Raw genomic sequence first — 17,712 nt, 5'->3', positions numbered from 1 at the left:
AGATTTTTGTAGTTCTGAGTTTTTATACTTTAATTTTTCATTTTTTTTTTAAAGAACTACACAAAGACAAACACGAAATGTATGACATTGCAGACTGTATTTCTGCTATTTGTCCCTCTTTTCAAATACTGTTTTTAATTAGATATTATCTCTATCACAAACAATATGTGAAGCAAGATATTATGTGCCATTATAACCAGTAACCAGTTACATTAAAATATTACAAAATCCAAACGTGGTCAGAGAGAAAACAGAAGTCTCTTTGAATCAGTTCCTCGTTCCTTTTGGAGAGTTAGCGGACTGTAGAAGTTCATCTTTGTACCTATGAACCAAGAACATTATTTTAATGCTAATAGGAACATCTTAATAGTTAGTTAAATTTTAATTGCATTATTAATTTGATTACTTATGCACAGTTTTCCAGTCATACAGTTTTTTTTTTTATAGTGAGGTGTTTTCATTTTGTTTTCTTGTTTCTTTTCCTAAGGGAATGGTTTGTCACTTGTCAGCATTGTCAGCTAACAGTGAATACTCTTGGTATTATAGTAGATATTTAGTTAGGCTTAAGATCTCTGTGTTTGAAAGCAGACAGGCAGCATAAATAGTGCTTTAAACTGGTCCAATTTATGTTGTGAAATTGTTACATGGTGGAGGAATGTGTTTTTCTTATGTGTATGTGTGGTGGGTGAGGTGGGCAGAATCGTCACCGCATACCACTGTTTTGATGACAGGTAACAGCTAGCCTGAAGCACCTTCCGGTTTAGTTCTTCCTGTTGTTTGCATCATCGAATTAAAAATAAAGAGCAACACCCCAACCACCACCCCCCCCCCCCCCCCCCAACACACACACACACACACACACACACACACACACACACACACACACAGATGTCTCTCTGTAAATGCGGTTGTCTGTTGCAGCACAACCACATTTCTTTATATCACGATAAAAACATATAAACAAAATTAATAAAGAATTTCAATGTGACAGCATCCAGGTTGCTATCCTTAGTTTTAAGGTTTTCATGTCAGTGTGCAGTAATGTGTTGCTGAGCAGCAAGTGATCAGGCTGCTTAAATAAATGCACGGTAGGGGCTTACCTCTAAAGCCCAACATGTGTGTCAGATGTCAGATGGTTTACTGCCGTCCCCGTTTGTAAATATTAAAGGCCAAAGTGTTCACACAGCACAGACTCAACTGATATGTCACCTCTATCTGATATTCTCCACTTACTTGTTGAGATGTGGGTGGAGCTTTTTTCGCAGCCTTAGCTCTGAGAACACAGTCATCAGGACCTGAACCCTGCGTTTAAAAGTCTTGGTACAGAAGACTGTAGGGTGGCTACAGAGGGAAACCTGGGAAAATGTTCTTATAGTCTTTATGTGTTAAACAAGTAACAAAGTATGAATTTCATCACCAGAAAGGGGGAGAGAAAAGTAAGGAACAGTCTTTCTGAAAGAGCTGCTACAGTAGCTGTCTTTACTTTATCAATGTTATGAGAACAATTCTGATTTATCTATTTATTTGTTTACAACGGTAAACACAAATTTCAAATACCAATGTACAATACAAATATATAACAATTCTAATTATATAATTAAAACAAATGATAACGCACACATAATGTTGTCTGGTCGTTCCATACATTTTTATACATCATGTGTTTGTATTCAAATTTTGCTATATTATCATTATTATTATTATAACAATATCTCAAATTATCAGTTTTTGATTTTATTTATTAAGATGAACAAGTCACCTTTCCAGGCACTGATTTCTCCACCTCACTGCTGGTCTTACCCAGTGCAATAGCCAGAGGCGCATCAAGCAATCAGCAGCCAGACGCCTGCTGGAGGGAGATTAATGTCAGCAAAGGGCCTGTGGGTGGCTTCTTAGCTACAACAGGTAGAAATTTTTTTTATTAAATTATTAAATATTTGGTGTATTTAAATATTTATAATATTTAATACCTACCAGATAAACCAGTGCATAAAAACCACTGCACAAAAAAATAACTGACACACACGCACAGCCTTCCCCTTTATTTTTTTCTACCTTCAGTGGCCCTATGCTACTATAGTAGCATATATCCAAAAGTTTAATGTTATTAAAAAAAAAAGCAAAAATGCATTCAGATCACAATTCTGATTGCAAAGCTGCCAGACAGGATTTAAAAAATAAATAATGAAATAGAATAAAAGTCACAAATCAAGGTTTTACTTGCTGATTATTGATTTTTATTATTGTAAAAACAGAACTGCCATAATCCACCTGCATACAGTTTCTCTTGTTTAACTTCTCGATGTATTCATAGAATTACAGTACTTGTCAGTACGTGGAGATTTTGCACCGATAACTAATAACTGACTAAGTAAATAAAAAAATGCCGCAACTTGGACAGTAGTAGGAGATGTGTTTGTTGTTTGTTTTGGAGTGTCCCTTTCTCTGCACGACATTTTTGAACCAAAGTATTAAAATGAATCACAAAGGTGATATACTAAAATTAGTGGCAGACAACAACCATTCATCAGGTAAGCAGGCATGACTGTAATATCATTTGTATGTGACACGAACGCCACAAGAAAGGTAGTGTTATACCTGTTGCTCAGTCTGTGGCTTTTTGGCAGAGTCAGTGATCACAGTGTTGTCTTTAGTGTAGCCATTGCCCTTGTTGTTAGGTTTCAAAAATGACAGTTTAGTTGGTTAGTCATTAAATAGACGCTCTCATGATTCATCGAGTGACACCTCTGACTAATCAATTTGTGGCACACAGTCTGTTGATGTCACATTTTCTACTTGCATGGATCGCTTGGAACCCCGGCTGAGGAGGTACTAAAAAACTATCCACTACCAGATACTATCACTTAATGGAAAAGGCTAAAAACAGAGTTGAGCCGTGCTGACCCAAATCAAGTAGGTACTATTGGAAAAGGGTTCATAAGAAATCCCTCAGAGTCCCAGAGCTTCTTTCATCACGCTGCAACCCAACAGTAAATTTGCAGCTTCCACACACTCTGTCACCCATGGTGCTGAAAACACAAAACAAAGAAAGACAGCTGAGTGTGGCATCAACCAGTGTTAAAAAGCACTTTAGCACTTTCATAAGGGTTACTACCATTCTGAGCACGGAGCCATGAGGCAGCCTTCATAGCCAGAAGATCCCACTCATTCTTTGAATCCATCTTTAAACCATGAAGCCAGATCAGAGCCAGAATGGTAGCCCAAATTTCCTTGTTGGCCTAATTCACCAAATCAAACAAAATCAAATGATATAGACAGAACACAATCCTTCACATGGAAAATGCTACCCAATGATTATGATCTTGTTTCCTACCACTTTGAAAACATAAATAATCTGAAAGAAGGCACTGAAATACTTTGACTGATAATAAATATTTTTTGCTCCATTTGCTCCCTTCAATGTAATTTGTTTATGTTATAGTTGTATCCATCTTTATGTTATGCTCATCTGAAGTAGGTCATAGTGGCAGCAGACTAATCCATATATTTTCCAGTTCCTTCTGGGAGATCCAAGTGCATTCCAGGACCAGACAAGGAATATAATTTCTCCAGCAGATTCCCGGGGTCTCTTCCCTTTTGGTCATGCTCTAAATATTCACAAAGGAAGGCGCCCAGGAAGCATCCTTACAGATGGCTAAATTACCTCGACCTACTCTGTCTGAGATGGAGGAACAGCAGTTCTAGTTCAAGATTTGTCTACATGTCAGAGCTTCTCACCCCATCTATAAGACTGAGCCCTACGGAGCAAACTTAATTCAGCCGCGTGTGCAGTCATGACCTTATTCTATGGTCATTACACATATTTCATGATCATAGGTGAGGGCTGGGATGTAAATGGACTGGATAATTGAAAGATTCACGTTTTGGCTCACATTTCTCTTAACCACAAGAATCCAGGAAATATCCCACCACTTTCCAACAAAGAATCATGACTTCAGACTTGGAGGTGCTGACTCTCATACCAACCATTTCAAACTGTGACAAATTGCTCCAGTGGATACTGTCACAAGCTGGCCCATGGCAAATGACAGAGGGAAGACAAGACAGATTGTGTTGCTAATCATTACTTTATTCAAAAAAAGGAAATAACAAGCATGGGATATGAGAAGTGAAAAGTATCAGTGGTTGAATGGAATAGATGTGTGCTAATGTAACACAGAAGGTCACGCTCCAATGAAGCATACAGAACCACATATATCACTTAATTGCGACAGATTATGTTGGTTGAGATATATATATATATATATATATATATATATATATATATATATATATATATATATATATATTGTTCAGGCTCTCCTTCCTTCATATGGAACGTTTTGCTTGGGTTTTAGAGTTCCTCAACATGCCTTTTCCTCCACGGGACAGCAGTTCTCCTCCCCAACTAAACATGGCTTGGGCCAAACCCAGCTTTTCCCTCCTGAGTACTGAGATAGCTTGACAGACCTTCTTTGATGCCTGCCAAAAGTCCTCCTCCATAGCTTCTCTGAACTCATCCCACACCCAGGTTTTTGCTTGAAGTTCTGTTCAACTGTTGAAGCCACCCCATTTGGCCCCACAATACCTGCTTCGGGAGTATCCCTGGGCCAACCCAGTCTAGAAAGCCTACTCCTTAACCTTTACAGCCTCTCTCATTACTCTTGCATCCCGTGGGAGGTCCAAAACCTCCCTCTTTACCCATTTAGGTTTTCTAGGACTGTCTAGCAGTCCTCCCTGCCATCTAGTCCGACTCACCATTAGGCAGTCAGTTGACAGCATTGCTCTCCACCAAAGTGTGCAAGACATACTGCCTCTGATCAGATACAAAAACAAAACCAACCACTGACCTTTTGCTCTGGCACAAAGTACACTTACAATCAACCTTACACTAAAACATATTGTTTGGTTGGCCAACCTGTACCTAGTACAGAAGTCCAATAACAAAACATCATTCTCATTTAGAGCAAACAGGCCATTCCCCCCAATCACTCCTTTCACAATGTCTCCAGGTACAGTCCCTTCCATGACGGCACCCAAAAACTTTGTGTTATATATGAACATTTTTAATTAGGTTTCATACTATGAAATCTTATATTATCACTTTATATAATGATTTAAATTTACAGCAACCCACCAATACTGGCTTTGACTTCTCCACCTCCTCGTTCGTCTTTCCCAGTGCAGTAGGCAGAGCTGGATCAAGCAACCACTTGCCAGTTGCCTCCTGGAGGGAGACTAACTGCAGCAAAGGATCTCTGGTTTGCTGCTCAGACACAGAAGCTGAAAAACCAAAGATGAAACAAAAGCTGGACCTGATTATAATTATTCTACATGTGAAGACATAAAAAGTCTACAATATAAAGCAATCCATAAACCACCATAAACTTTGAAACATTTGTAATATATTTAAATGCCTCATTCAAGTTTTTGTTGACTATATTTTCATATTATTATTTTCTTTTTCCTGATCCACTAGCACACACTACACATACATGTGATGAGCCAACTACAACTGTCTGACATTCTGTAAATGATGGAAGCTGATAGTTTATTGGATTTATCTACTTACATCTAACATTACCTTCAGACACAGATTTTAGAGCACCATCAGCCACCGTCTTACAAGATTTCCAAAAGTCACTTAGTATCTTCTTCATCTGAGTAAATACCCCTGTCTTGCTGTCAGACTTATTTCTAGGTTTGTAGCTACAAGCTGGTGAGAGAACAGATAAACAAAACCCTGATATAGATCAATTTACTGTTATTAAATGCATAATACATCGGATTTTGGTGTTTTGATACAAGCTTCCTTTAAAATGATGAACATTTGATTAAGTTCATTCCTCCACAATAAACAGAAATCCACATCCATGACCATGGGCAACAATGCCTGTCTAAAACAAGGCAAATAAAAGCCCTCCAATTCCACGTAATGTGGGGGTCTTAACTAAGTAAACTGTCACCCAGTGTAATGGTTTGTAACTTGTAATGTAGGACAATTTCTTTGGAAAGGTTATTTTTTTCATTGTTCTGTTTTTCTTTTCTTTTTTAAAAGATGTGTCACAACACTAAAAACACTTTTTCACTTCAAGGTTTTAAAATAAATAGTAAATGTTTCTGACATGAGAATTAAGAAATGAAACTACTAAAAACTGGATTTTTATGGTAATAAAATGATTCACCTTAAGTACTACTTAACATGGGCAAATTGTTAATGACTACAAAGGAAAAGGCAAATGTCAACTGTTCCACAAAAAGGCGGTAGTTATTTCAGTGTTTACAGCCATGTATTCATAAAAAAAAAAAAAAAAACACTTTCTATAGCATTTAGCTTTTAAATTTAACTTTAGCACAGGGCATGTCTTCTGATTGAGATAAGTAAGTTAAACATAATTTTAGAATAACTGAAACGTTTGTGTCTTCAAGACTTCAACTTAATAACTATAATGCTATACTATAATAATATAAGATTGTTGAAATACCTGAAAATATTTAAATGTGTGGCTTTTTACACTGTTTAATGACTAATTTCAAAGGCACAAGTTCTTTAGCAGGATTTAAAATATCACAAAAAAGAATTAACTTTTCATGTTAAAGTTGCAAAAAAGTTAAACAGTAACTGTGCTACAGAAATGTTTTGTTCAGTGTTTACAGGCAGTCACTCTAATTACAGAACATAAACACACATCTGTGTTTCTGTTTTATTTAGAATTTTTGCTCACTTTCATAATCCTGATCAAGAGGCAGTGCGCAATCCATGTAATCTGTGGAAAACAAAGAAGGTAAAGAGATTAAGCTAAGCTTCATGCCATGAATCGCAACAATCCATTTAAAACTTAAAAACTTAAAATAAATAAGCTTGTTAAATGTTCAAAATTGTAAAAAAAAAAAAAGAAAAAAAAGTGAACATTTTAACACACTGTGATTCCTTACAACAGTGCAACTTTTTTCCACAGGATTTAATGTGTCGCAAAGATTTATAGGGGCAACATTTTATATGTAAATTGCAAATGAATAGCATAGTATTTGTATCACAAAGAAATGTTGGTTTGTTCAGTGTTTACCAGCATTTAGAGAAGAAAAACAAACCAAAACAAACCAACAAAAAGGTTAGCTTTTTGCCTACCACCAGATTCCTGATCAGCATCCATGTAACCTATGGCAAGAAAGGAAGGTTCTTTGAGATATATAAAAGAGGGTAGGGGAAGACATAACTAAAAATCTCATAATGAATCATAAAAATCAGTTTAAAAGGTATTTATAATAAAAAATTTTAAATGTGGGGCTTTTACACACAGTGATTCATAACTCATTCCAAGTGTGTATGTTCTTCAGTAATATTTAAAATATCACAAAAATGTAGAGGAACAGCGTTTTGTTTGTTTTGTTTGTTTTTAAGTCCCAAACAAGTTAAATAGCATTTATTTTTTCATGTGTTTCCAGGCAGTTATGTTGTTCTTTTATAGAAAATCATGTCTTGTTCTTTCTCATTCAGCTTTTTGTTTTTTTATTCTTAAATAATAGATCAGGTCAATCAAGGCAAGAAAAAAAAAAAGAAACTCCAATGACTACAGTCTCATTCAGCAGGATATGGATCCCTGAGTCCAGAGTCCATCATGACCACTTTGCAAATCCACCACCTTCATAGTTTATATTGTTACAAAAACAAACAAACATAAAAACAAAAAATCACTATCGGCCAATGGCCACTCCAGCTGTGCAGTCAGCTGGTGGGTAACGGGCATCTCCAAAAACGTTAGAACACTTTTGCAAATATGTGGTGTCGTTATCAATCGAGCGAGAGGGGCTGTTATTGTGTGTGTATATGGATAATAGCAAAGAAGAAGAATTTTGTTCGCTCAAATTTAGTTTTTCTTCGCTCAAAATAAATTTCTCCTCAAAATGCAACACTTGTACTTGCAAATTTTTTTTAACATGTGCTCAGAACAATGGCACAAAAAAAATTACATAGACCTGTCGTTGGCCTCCAAACCCTCTGTGACAAATTTTTGTGCGTGTCTTCAGAGAACCGTCAAGTTTTGTAAACAGTGTTGTAAATACTCTTTTCCACTAAATAAGCACTAAAGCAGAAGGGATGAACTGCCTAATTGTTTTCTTTACCTTTTCTCTTGTTCATTAAATTAGGGAGTTAGGGTAGTGGTTGTCTTTTATTTGGCTTTTGTTTCATGCAGGGTTTAGGTAGCAGCTTCTTTTGGAATAGCTTGTTTTGTTTATTATTTTAGCCTTTGTTCACCCCAGAGTTAGCACTGTTAGTTTTGGTAGCAATAAAACTCCACCTTGAGGGTTAACCCTTATGTTGTGCTTCTGTTCCCCGAGACTGGGATGTAAGACCAGATACCCCAGTATACCATCCGGGAACTGGACTGTCAGGACTGTTTTATAGGAAATGGGGGACCAACACAATATTAGGTAGGGAGTAATAATGTTATGAGTTATCTATCAATCTATCTATGACTCCCTTGTAGAAGTAGTCCAAGAACACTTTAGCATGAAACGACTGTAATCTGCAGTAACTAAAGAAGGTTTTTCCAGGCACAAAACGAAGGGAGAAGTGACAACATTACAACTAAATTTTGTACCACCAATGGCAATGATCAGTTTAGCCTGTTCTTATAATAAAAAGGTTATTAAAATATCAAAATAGTGTGATTATTTATTTATTTTTTTATGATTCATATGCCATTACAAGACTGCAGGTTCTTCAGTAATATTACCGTAATTTAGAGGAACAGCTTTTCACAATAAAGCTGCAAACCAGTTAAATACCGACTGTCCCACAGGAATATTGGTTCGGTCAGTGTTTACAGGCAGTTATTCCATTTATAGAAATCTATTTATGAATGTTGTGCTATAATTAGCCGTTTACTTACCTTCACAATTCTGATAAGGATTCAGGGTGCAACCAACGTAATCTGTTGCAATTAAGAAAGGCATTTTCAGATCCAAAAGCGAGAAGTTAAAGAAATTATGCTAAGCCTCATACTATGAATCACAGCAATCAGTTTAAAATGTATTTACAATAATAAGCTTGTTAAAATGTTCAAAATGTCAAAAACGTTTTTCTTTTCACACACTGTGATTTATAACTCATTACAACAGTGCAACTTTCAGTAAGATTTAAAGTATCACAAAAATGTATAGTAACAATTCTTTTCATTAATGTTGCAAATGGGTTCAGCAGTAACTGTGCCACAGAAATGTTGGTTTGTTCAGTGTTCACCAGCATTTAGAGAAATAAAAAACAAACAAAACTTAGCTTGCCATAAGATTCCTGATCAGCATACATGTAACCCATGGTAAGAAGGGAAGGCTCTTGGAGATCTAAAAGAGAGGGGAGGTAAAGAAATTATAAAGAAATCTAAAACTAAAATCATGACAACAGTTTAAAATGTATTCATAAAAATGTTCAAAGTGTTATAAATCACTGTTTTTTTTAATGCACAATGATTCATAACCAAAGGTACAAGTTTTTCAGTAATATTTAAAATATCAAAAGTTTAGAGAAACAATATCTGTTGTATTTAGCTACTTGCTTACCTTCATAATCCTGGTAAGGACTCAGAGTGCAATCAACGTAATCTGTAGCAAGAAAAGAAGGCATTTTTAGATCCTAAAGATGGACGGTAAACACATTAAGTTAAACATCATACCATCAATCATAACAGTCGGTTGTAAAATGTACGAATAAAATGAAGCTGATTAAAATGTCAACAAAGTGGGGCTTTTTGCAAACTGTGATTTAATAAGTGCCATTTAACAATATTTAAAATATCACAAAAAGTTATAGAAACAGTGTATAAAAACATGTTTCATATTTCAGTTCCAATCATGTTAACTTTGCAACAGAATTATTGGTTTATTCAGTGTTTACAGGCTAGTTAATGGTTAATGTTTTCATAGATCAGGTCCATTGAATCTTTTTTAATGGTTAGATGGATGTTTGGATATCATGACTTCCACCTCTTCTTAAAGTCAGTAAAGAGTTCTTTTTACTGATGGCATGAAGTTGACTTTTATGCGAGTTGTACAATCTTGGGTTGATATTGTTACAGCATCACCTTGATCACAAACTACGCTACCATCAAACTAAAAAAAACCATAACATTCAATGAGATAGTAAAACAGGTACAATAGAGACATAAAATGATCTATATGACATAAAACATACCTCGCGGGCTGACCCATGTTTAGAGGCTGAAATGAGCAATGTACAGATACTTTTAAGAAACCTTTAACATTCCCGGCTTTCAACTTGCCATGCTCATGCTTCAAAATGGGTGTGCATCTCATAGATCCTACATGAGAATTTCTAAAATAAATGTCCTATTGACAGAAAATATGCGTAATGCAAAATAAAATACATTAACTAAAATTATGGCAGTAAAACATTTAGCATCAAACAACTGATGTTTTTCAACATTTTATAATTTGAGTAATTAGAAGGTCCTGGATCACAGAGATTGTGAGGATTGTTGCTCTATTGCCTGTTTATATTGTGACAAATTCTTTTTCCATAGCACGGACAGTATTGTGTTAATTTATATTTCTGACCCCCCAAAAAATGTGTGAGTAGATATCTGTTAAGATCTCAGATGTCAATCCTGGGATCTCCTGGAGCAAGTCAACCAGTTTGGAAGTCACTTCCAAATGCTCCAGTTACCACTGGGACCACTGTTGTCTTCAACCTCCAAATCTTCTAAAGCTCCTCTCTCAGCCATTTGTATTTCTCGACTTTCTTGAGTTTCCTTCTGCCTGATTTTGCTATTGATTGGTATAGTTACATCTATCACTATGGCTGGTTTTCCTCTTCTTTTCTAGCACTACTAGGTCTGATTGGTTAGCCATCACCAAGTGAGTTTGTCCATCTGTATCTGGTCCCCACAGGATCTTAGTCTGGTCTCTCTCAACCACCCATTTTGAACTCAACTTCCAGGCCATACTCGGCGCAGATATTCCTCTATACTATGCCGGCAACTTGGTTATGGTCTTCCTTGTAAGCCCCGCCTGCTAGCATCTTAAACCCTGCAATTACGTGCTGGAAGGTCTCAGGGAAAACTTTGCATAACCTACACCTGGGGTCTTGCCTGGTGTGGTAGACTCCAGCCATTATGAATCTTGTGTTGCCATGATTAGTCTTTCAGTTCAGTTTTGTCCAGCCACTGTTCGGATTTCTCGATATCAGTCACTTCTTCTATCTGTCAGTGCTACTTGCCCTGCATGGACCTATACTTCCATGATGGTTCCTCTTTTTCCTCCTTTTCTTTCTCAGGTTTCTGCTGCCTGGAGTATTCCCTATGTACGTGATCAGTTGTGGTCATCTTCCTGATATACTCATGGCTCTTTTTTCTTTTTTTCATCCTGGATAGTGGTTCTGACACTCACCAGTCCTTGGCCCGCTTCCTTTCGCTTAGCGAAAAGTTTCAGGATGCTGGACTTGGGCTGAAACCCCATGCATGATAAGGAGCTTTCTTGCAGGTGTTGATTCCCAGATCTTGTTCTTCTCATTTAGCATACTCCTCAGGACTTGCCTTACCCTCGGTGTCTTCTAGAGGCCTCTTGATGGTTCCCATTTGCCTGTGAGATTCCAAAGTAGTTTCTGGCAGTTCAATCGTGTCCGTTCTGACTACCCTCTCTGTCTTTGTTACCATCCGACTACACGTCACCAGTCGGAATGACATTTGGATGTCATTGCTGTTTTATATGTTTTCATTCATCTATTTAGCCCTTGTTCAGTCTGCCCTCTCTGCAAACCCATTCAGCTGCCTCCTGAATGGGCCCCACAGTATATAGACCTCTAGCTGGCCATCCTTTATTTGGTACACTGTCAGTGTTGACCAATGGGTTTTTCCCCCCTTAATATTTGGTTTTTAGTTTAATGAGCTTGTTTTCAAGTCATCTTATAAAACTATTTTTAATCACTGCACTCCCTTTATTCGTGCACCGTAATTTTGATCTTCAGACTTGTGGGTGAAAGTTTTAGTTCTTGCTTTTAAAAACTCACCGTGTTTTAAAATATTTTTGTGCAGAAGAGGTCCTTGAATCGCCTCGCCATTGTTATTGAAGACAGCAATGAAGGCAGTCAGTGAACTGCTTATTCCCGATTGGACACTGAGCTGCACCACCTTCTCCTTCACTTTTGTGTCTTGCCATCCTCTGTGTTCTCCCTCCTCCAGGGAACGAATCAGAGTCCGAGCACCCAACTTGTGGACTGTTAATCTGTAAAGAAGTACGGACATATTTTTACTACAGCTGTTTACCAGTGACTTCTCTGTTTTTATTATATTGTATGCTTTCTAAGGTCAAACATAGATGGAGATAAACCCACTGCTTTATATAAGAATCACAGTGATAACATGAATGGTGACAAATGCTCACACCAAGAGAAAATCTCCTAGTGGAAATCTCAGTCCACAGAACAGAAGCTCATGGTGGCATTTCAAGTGAAAACAGATAAAACGATATAATTATTTTCCACTCGTTGCACTGTGCAGTATATGGACAGGAGGCCTCTATTATGACCTAAATTCAACATGCGAGCCTTTTATTAAACTGAAGGTGAAACTGATGAAATGTGGAACATAAAGTTCAAAAGGAAACGGAAAGCTATAAACTACCGAAACCTAAACTGGGAACTAATACTTACAGTAAGAAGCACTGGAGCTAAGAGACAGGAAGGGAAAGTGAGCCGATGTTCTGACAAAGGACAAAAATAGACTGAGGCAATAGATACGTTCCAAAAGTTAATTTTGCTTTGGAGGGTTCTTAACTGAGAGACATGACTGAAATATCGGCAAAGCGACCATAATAAGAGCTGCTCAATTCTGTAAGTACTAAGGAATGGCGCTTCAATGCTTCTTTTATTGCTTCCTTGAGCAGAGGATACACTGGACCATCCTTTACAGAAAGGGAGGAGAAAATGCTCTCCCATAATTCACTGTGAGGACCATCCGACCATTCATGAAAACAAACATAATAAACACAGCTGCGCACCAACATTTGCTACATGGCACAGCAATAGTGGAACAATAAGTGGGGTTCACCTCTAAACAGTCAGCGTGAGGACAGAGGGAGGAGTTTTAGGACAGAGACAAAGTTTTGGCACTGCAATAAGAGCTTTAAGCATCTATGCAAAGTCCGCGATTACACACTAGTTCTGATAACATCTTCCCTCCTGAAAATAGACTCCAAGTATCCGGTATCCAGTAAGGGTCCTGGCTAGACCCCCATGTTAAAACAAAGCCCCGGGGATGGAGCGGCTACGTCTGCAGCCTGTCCGCAGCTCAAACACAAGTATTTCACTACATGTTGTACTGTGTATGGAACAAATAAAATTTGAATTTATAAGTTATTTATGACCTCATTGACGTGATCGTCAAGGTCAAGTAAAAGAGGTTAGAAATAGAACATGGGAGGGATTAACTGGATAGTGTCATAATGTTTCACACTTAGCAACTTTAAGTCTAAAGTCATGATCCACAGAACAGTGCTGTTTATATCAAAAACTCTGTTTTACCCAGTGTCCTCTGCAGGTCTGAGACTGAAGTGCAGCTGGTTCTCAGAGGGATGACCTGCCAGGCTGTACTTCACCGTCACACAGCCCTCTGCTGCCTCTGAGCTCTGACACAAAACCACAGGGTCAGAAGTCACGTTAATTACTGTCATCAAATATCTAAACAACAACATGAGAGGCTGCTGCTCCTACCTGTCCACTGAGCTGGGCATAAATCAGTGACCTTTGACCCTGGAAAAGTGCAGTGATTGGTGGAAGAGAGGACAGTGACAGACACTTCCTTTGGTAAATCCCATGTGACTGAGATGTCGACCACAGCCGGCTGCAGAGCAAATCGGCAGCGACTGCATCGCCTGAAAAATAAAGAAAAACTCTCCAAATATACACAAACAGCTGGAACAGACATTTTACTACACTGCAGGTCTGAATCTCAAATATGGATCTGCTGCTGCTGCTGCTGCGATGTTTAGCTTGACTTCTAATTGTGTTAAATATCTTACTTTTGCTTGCATCCTGTCAGTGTCTGTGATGAACTGAGCGTGACCGTCCCTCCTTCTTTGCCATCCCATTGATGAGAGCAGAGCTGGCCCCTTCCCCCAATCCCAAAAGAGAAACCAACCTGCCATACAACAGTTTTCTTAGTACATAGAGGAACATGTTGGACATTCTGTAATTGTGTAAGACCGTACTGTGTTTTTGGTGGTTTCACCTGTGAGAATCTGAGTTCCTCTTCACCAGATCTATCACTTCCTTGGTGTCCCACACCTCTTCCATCAGTAAAGACAAACAGCTAGACAGGAGAGTTGGCACATAGGGCAGAAACCATCAGCACCCCAGAAAACACACAGCTTGTTCTGAGAGGCTGAGTTAGGTTTCAGAAACACAAATGTTTTAATGGTAATGTGCAAAAGAAACAATGTACGGTTAATATGAACTCAAATATGGTACTTAACGAAGATGGAAGAAGGGTAGTATGATAATGTCACAGAGGTAAGAGACATATGTACAACATGTTTATATTATTCAGTACTATTAATTCAGTTTTTCAAGTCAGTGAAATGTCTTCTGAGTCAAACATACTGTGTGTGTGTGTTAGATAGTTGAGTTTGGACTCTTTTGGGGGGCGCATCAAGGAAATTTCCATCAGAGCACTCTGGCAGGGCGTGGCTGGCGGTGCCACAGCAGCGAAGGTGGACACATCTGCGTGGCATCGCAATCAACGCCTGCCCAGCTTAAGCGCGGTGTGAAGTCCTGTTGTATTGTTGTTGTGTACGGTGTGCTGGCAGCTGGGAAGCTGAGCCGAGTTGTACAAAAAGCAACCGTTTAATAAAAGTAAGATGTTTCAGAATGCAGAACGTGGTCGCATCATGCCTCATTCTTGCCACAGTGGTGCAGAAACCAGGAAAGCGTAAGCAGAAAGAACTCCCGGTACTGGATTGACTGGCAGCACACAAGGATTGCGAAATCTGGCAGCTCTAATCCAGTTCTGACCGACCCACCAAACAACCCCCACCAAGGTTCCCCAGCGGCCAGGCATGCAAGCAGGGTGCGAAACAACCAAGATGCAGCCTGCTGCCGCACCCATCCCCACTCCTCGGCGGGAGTGGCTAGTGCCCGGCGCAGTGTCTGCGCTCATATCGGCCCCGCGGAGGAGTGCCACAGAGCACTACTGTGTCCTCAAAAACTTCTCAGCGAGAGCAAGTGGAGGAGCCACGTGGGGAGCTGCTCCAGCCAGAGGTTGGAAGAGGTGCACAAGGGTCCATTTTACAGGATTCATACCAATCTAACATGGGTGAACAGGATGGCTGTCATTACATTCATGTGAGGGAATACAAATCTATTATCCACTCGTGAAATTGGGGTATATATGCTGAGTCTGCATCATAACAGGGAGGGTTTGTATGAATTAATATAAAACACCGCTATTACCAGTTTGCTTCAACGGGTGGATTAGATAGAAATCTCTGATTATTCACTCTGAATAGATCATCGTACCAGTTAGGCTGCTTTAGGTAACAGTTGATGACATTTGCAAAAAGCATATTTCATTAATATTAATCACAAAGAAACTGTATGGAATGAAATTATGTTTGGGAGGCTGAGCTCCCTCTGAAAGTTTGAACCTAACCTGGTGTGTTACCTGTCGAGGCTGATTGGGATGCAGGGCTGGCTGTAAATATGTTTGAGGGGCTGCAGCATCTCTGTTCCCTCCGAGATTAGCTTCCATCTGCACAACTGTATTTAGAGCCTCCTCCATGGTCTGCTGGCTGTACTCCACACTCTTACTGCCATCACACAAATACCAATACAAACATGCACGTATTTCATGTCAAGGACAAAAGGACCTTTGTGGGCTTGGGAGAGACTCACGGGAAGAATGTGTTCATATCTGGACCCAAAACTGTAAATATTGAAATAGCAAGCCCATTGGTAAGCTCTTCAAACAGGAGCAGCAGAGTATCCTTAAGAGGAACATTGAAAATATAGTGAGGCCACTGTGTGAGAGGAACAATTGAAACTAAAGAGTTTATGAGTAAGTATATTATGGATACCCTGGCACTGCTGATGCGAGAATTACTCATACTTCCAGATCGATCCCATTAACAACACAAACTCTCCCACACATGAAGCCACTGAAGAACGTCAACAGACTGGGGAAACTCAGGGTACAGACTCACCATCACCACTGAATCAGCCATCAGAGAGCCTGAAAAATAACAGACAGAAAAAGTTTATATAAATTTTCATACATATTCAAACTTTTGAGTGAAAGAATGGGGATATTAAAAAATCTGTCTTTGAAAACCAACTACTCCTATCATTTCCACTCACCCGGCTCAGCAGAGGCCTGTCCTGCCTCCACCACAGCGGTGGGCTGGTGGACGTCTTTGTAATAAATCAGCAGTTCAACATCTCTGTCAAACTTGTGTCCTGCAGCCAGCTTGACCTGCACACACAACACATTCATATTTAGTTCTCAGTTATAAGTACAGAGCAGACACATCAGCACTCTACTTACCGTGGCCTGGGTTTGAATCAGTGTTGAGGTCCTGGAGAGGGTCCAGGAACAGTTGGACTCTACTTTAGAAGATTGGACGAGGAGAGGAACACTCGGGCAGAGAAAGACAGACTGTAGGGCACCAGAGAGGCTGGAACAGAAGTCACCCTGAACACCTTCACTACCTGTACACAACATCAGGTTAGAAATGCTGTGAACAATAAGGCATTTAAATATTAAAGCTTCTAAAAACATCTGGTCCAATTAAAGGTTTCAGGGAAATTAGGTACAAGGCTGGCACAAGTCTTTTACATTTTTTCTAATCTGATAATATGTTTGACAGTCACAGTGTTATGTGGTATCTTTTCTTCGAGAAATAAAGTTGAACCTTTGATGCTTTTTCTGGCCATATATTGTGTTCTGTCACTGTTGTGAGGTTGGTTCAAGACCTAATATGGTTTAAACCATTTCTGGTCCAAGTATTTTGAAGTGTTCCTACCCCGAGGCTGGTATCGAGGGTTGAGCACAGCAGGCAGACAGAACCTCAGACCATCATCAGCCTGCACAGCCAGCTCAGTCACGTAACTCCAACCTGATGGAGGCGCTCTCTCCTGGAGGCAGACTGCCCACAACTCAGAGAGAATATATCTGGACTCTGATCCGCTCTCCTCCAATAGGAAGGCCTGCTGACCAGAGCTCAAGCACCATCATACTCCTCACGAGCCTGAAGGACAGGTGACACATGTCAGTGACATTCACTGTGTTTATTGTTAATTTTGAAATCTTACTTATAAGAGGTTATATTTACGTCGCGCTCACCTTCTGTTTCTCTTCACCTCAGCTAACAATCTGTGTCTGGTCGCGAATCTTAGCACTGGAAATGACAGACAAGGCAGCGTCTCCAAGGCAGAGGAAGAACAAAACAAGCCTCTAAGTGGTTTGGTTCTCCTTATTCTCGTAGTTCAGGGTGGAGACCGACTGTCAGCCACATGTCCCTCACCTCCAGCTCACCTCAATGGCTGCTTCAGAGGAAACTAAAAGAAAAAACATAAACATCCAAAACAACTGTTTTGATTAACTTCAAAATTGTTTAGTCTCCTGCCCAATTTTGAATTTTCCATCAACTTTTTACCTGGTTCCTTTTGGGCAGTTTAGCAAGACCACAGGCCTCTCCAACCAT

General features: G+C 39.1%; 1 pseudogene; it reads right to left on the bottom strand.

Annotated features, from left to right (window-relative positions):
• Window positions 1-2,214: 2,214 nt before the first annotated feature.
• On the bottom strand, window positions 2,215-17,712 carry LOC113018041 (von Willebrand factor A domain-containing protein 5A-like; annotated as a pseudogene).

This window comes from Astatotilapia calliptera, unplaced genomic scaffold, assembly GCF_900246225.1.
Source record: "Astatotilapia calliptera unplaced genomic scaffold, fAstCal1.2 U_scaffold_35, whole genome shotgun sequence".
Taxonomy (NCBI): domain Eukaryota; kingdom Metazoa; phylum Chordata; class Actinopteri; order Cichliformes; family Cichlidae; genus Astatotilapia; species Astatotilapia calliptera.
The sequence above is the reverse complement of the archived record's forward strand: the minus strand, read 5'-3'. Positions and strand labels throughout refer to the sequence as shown.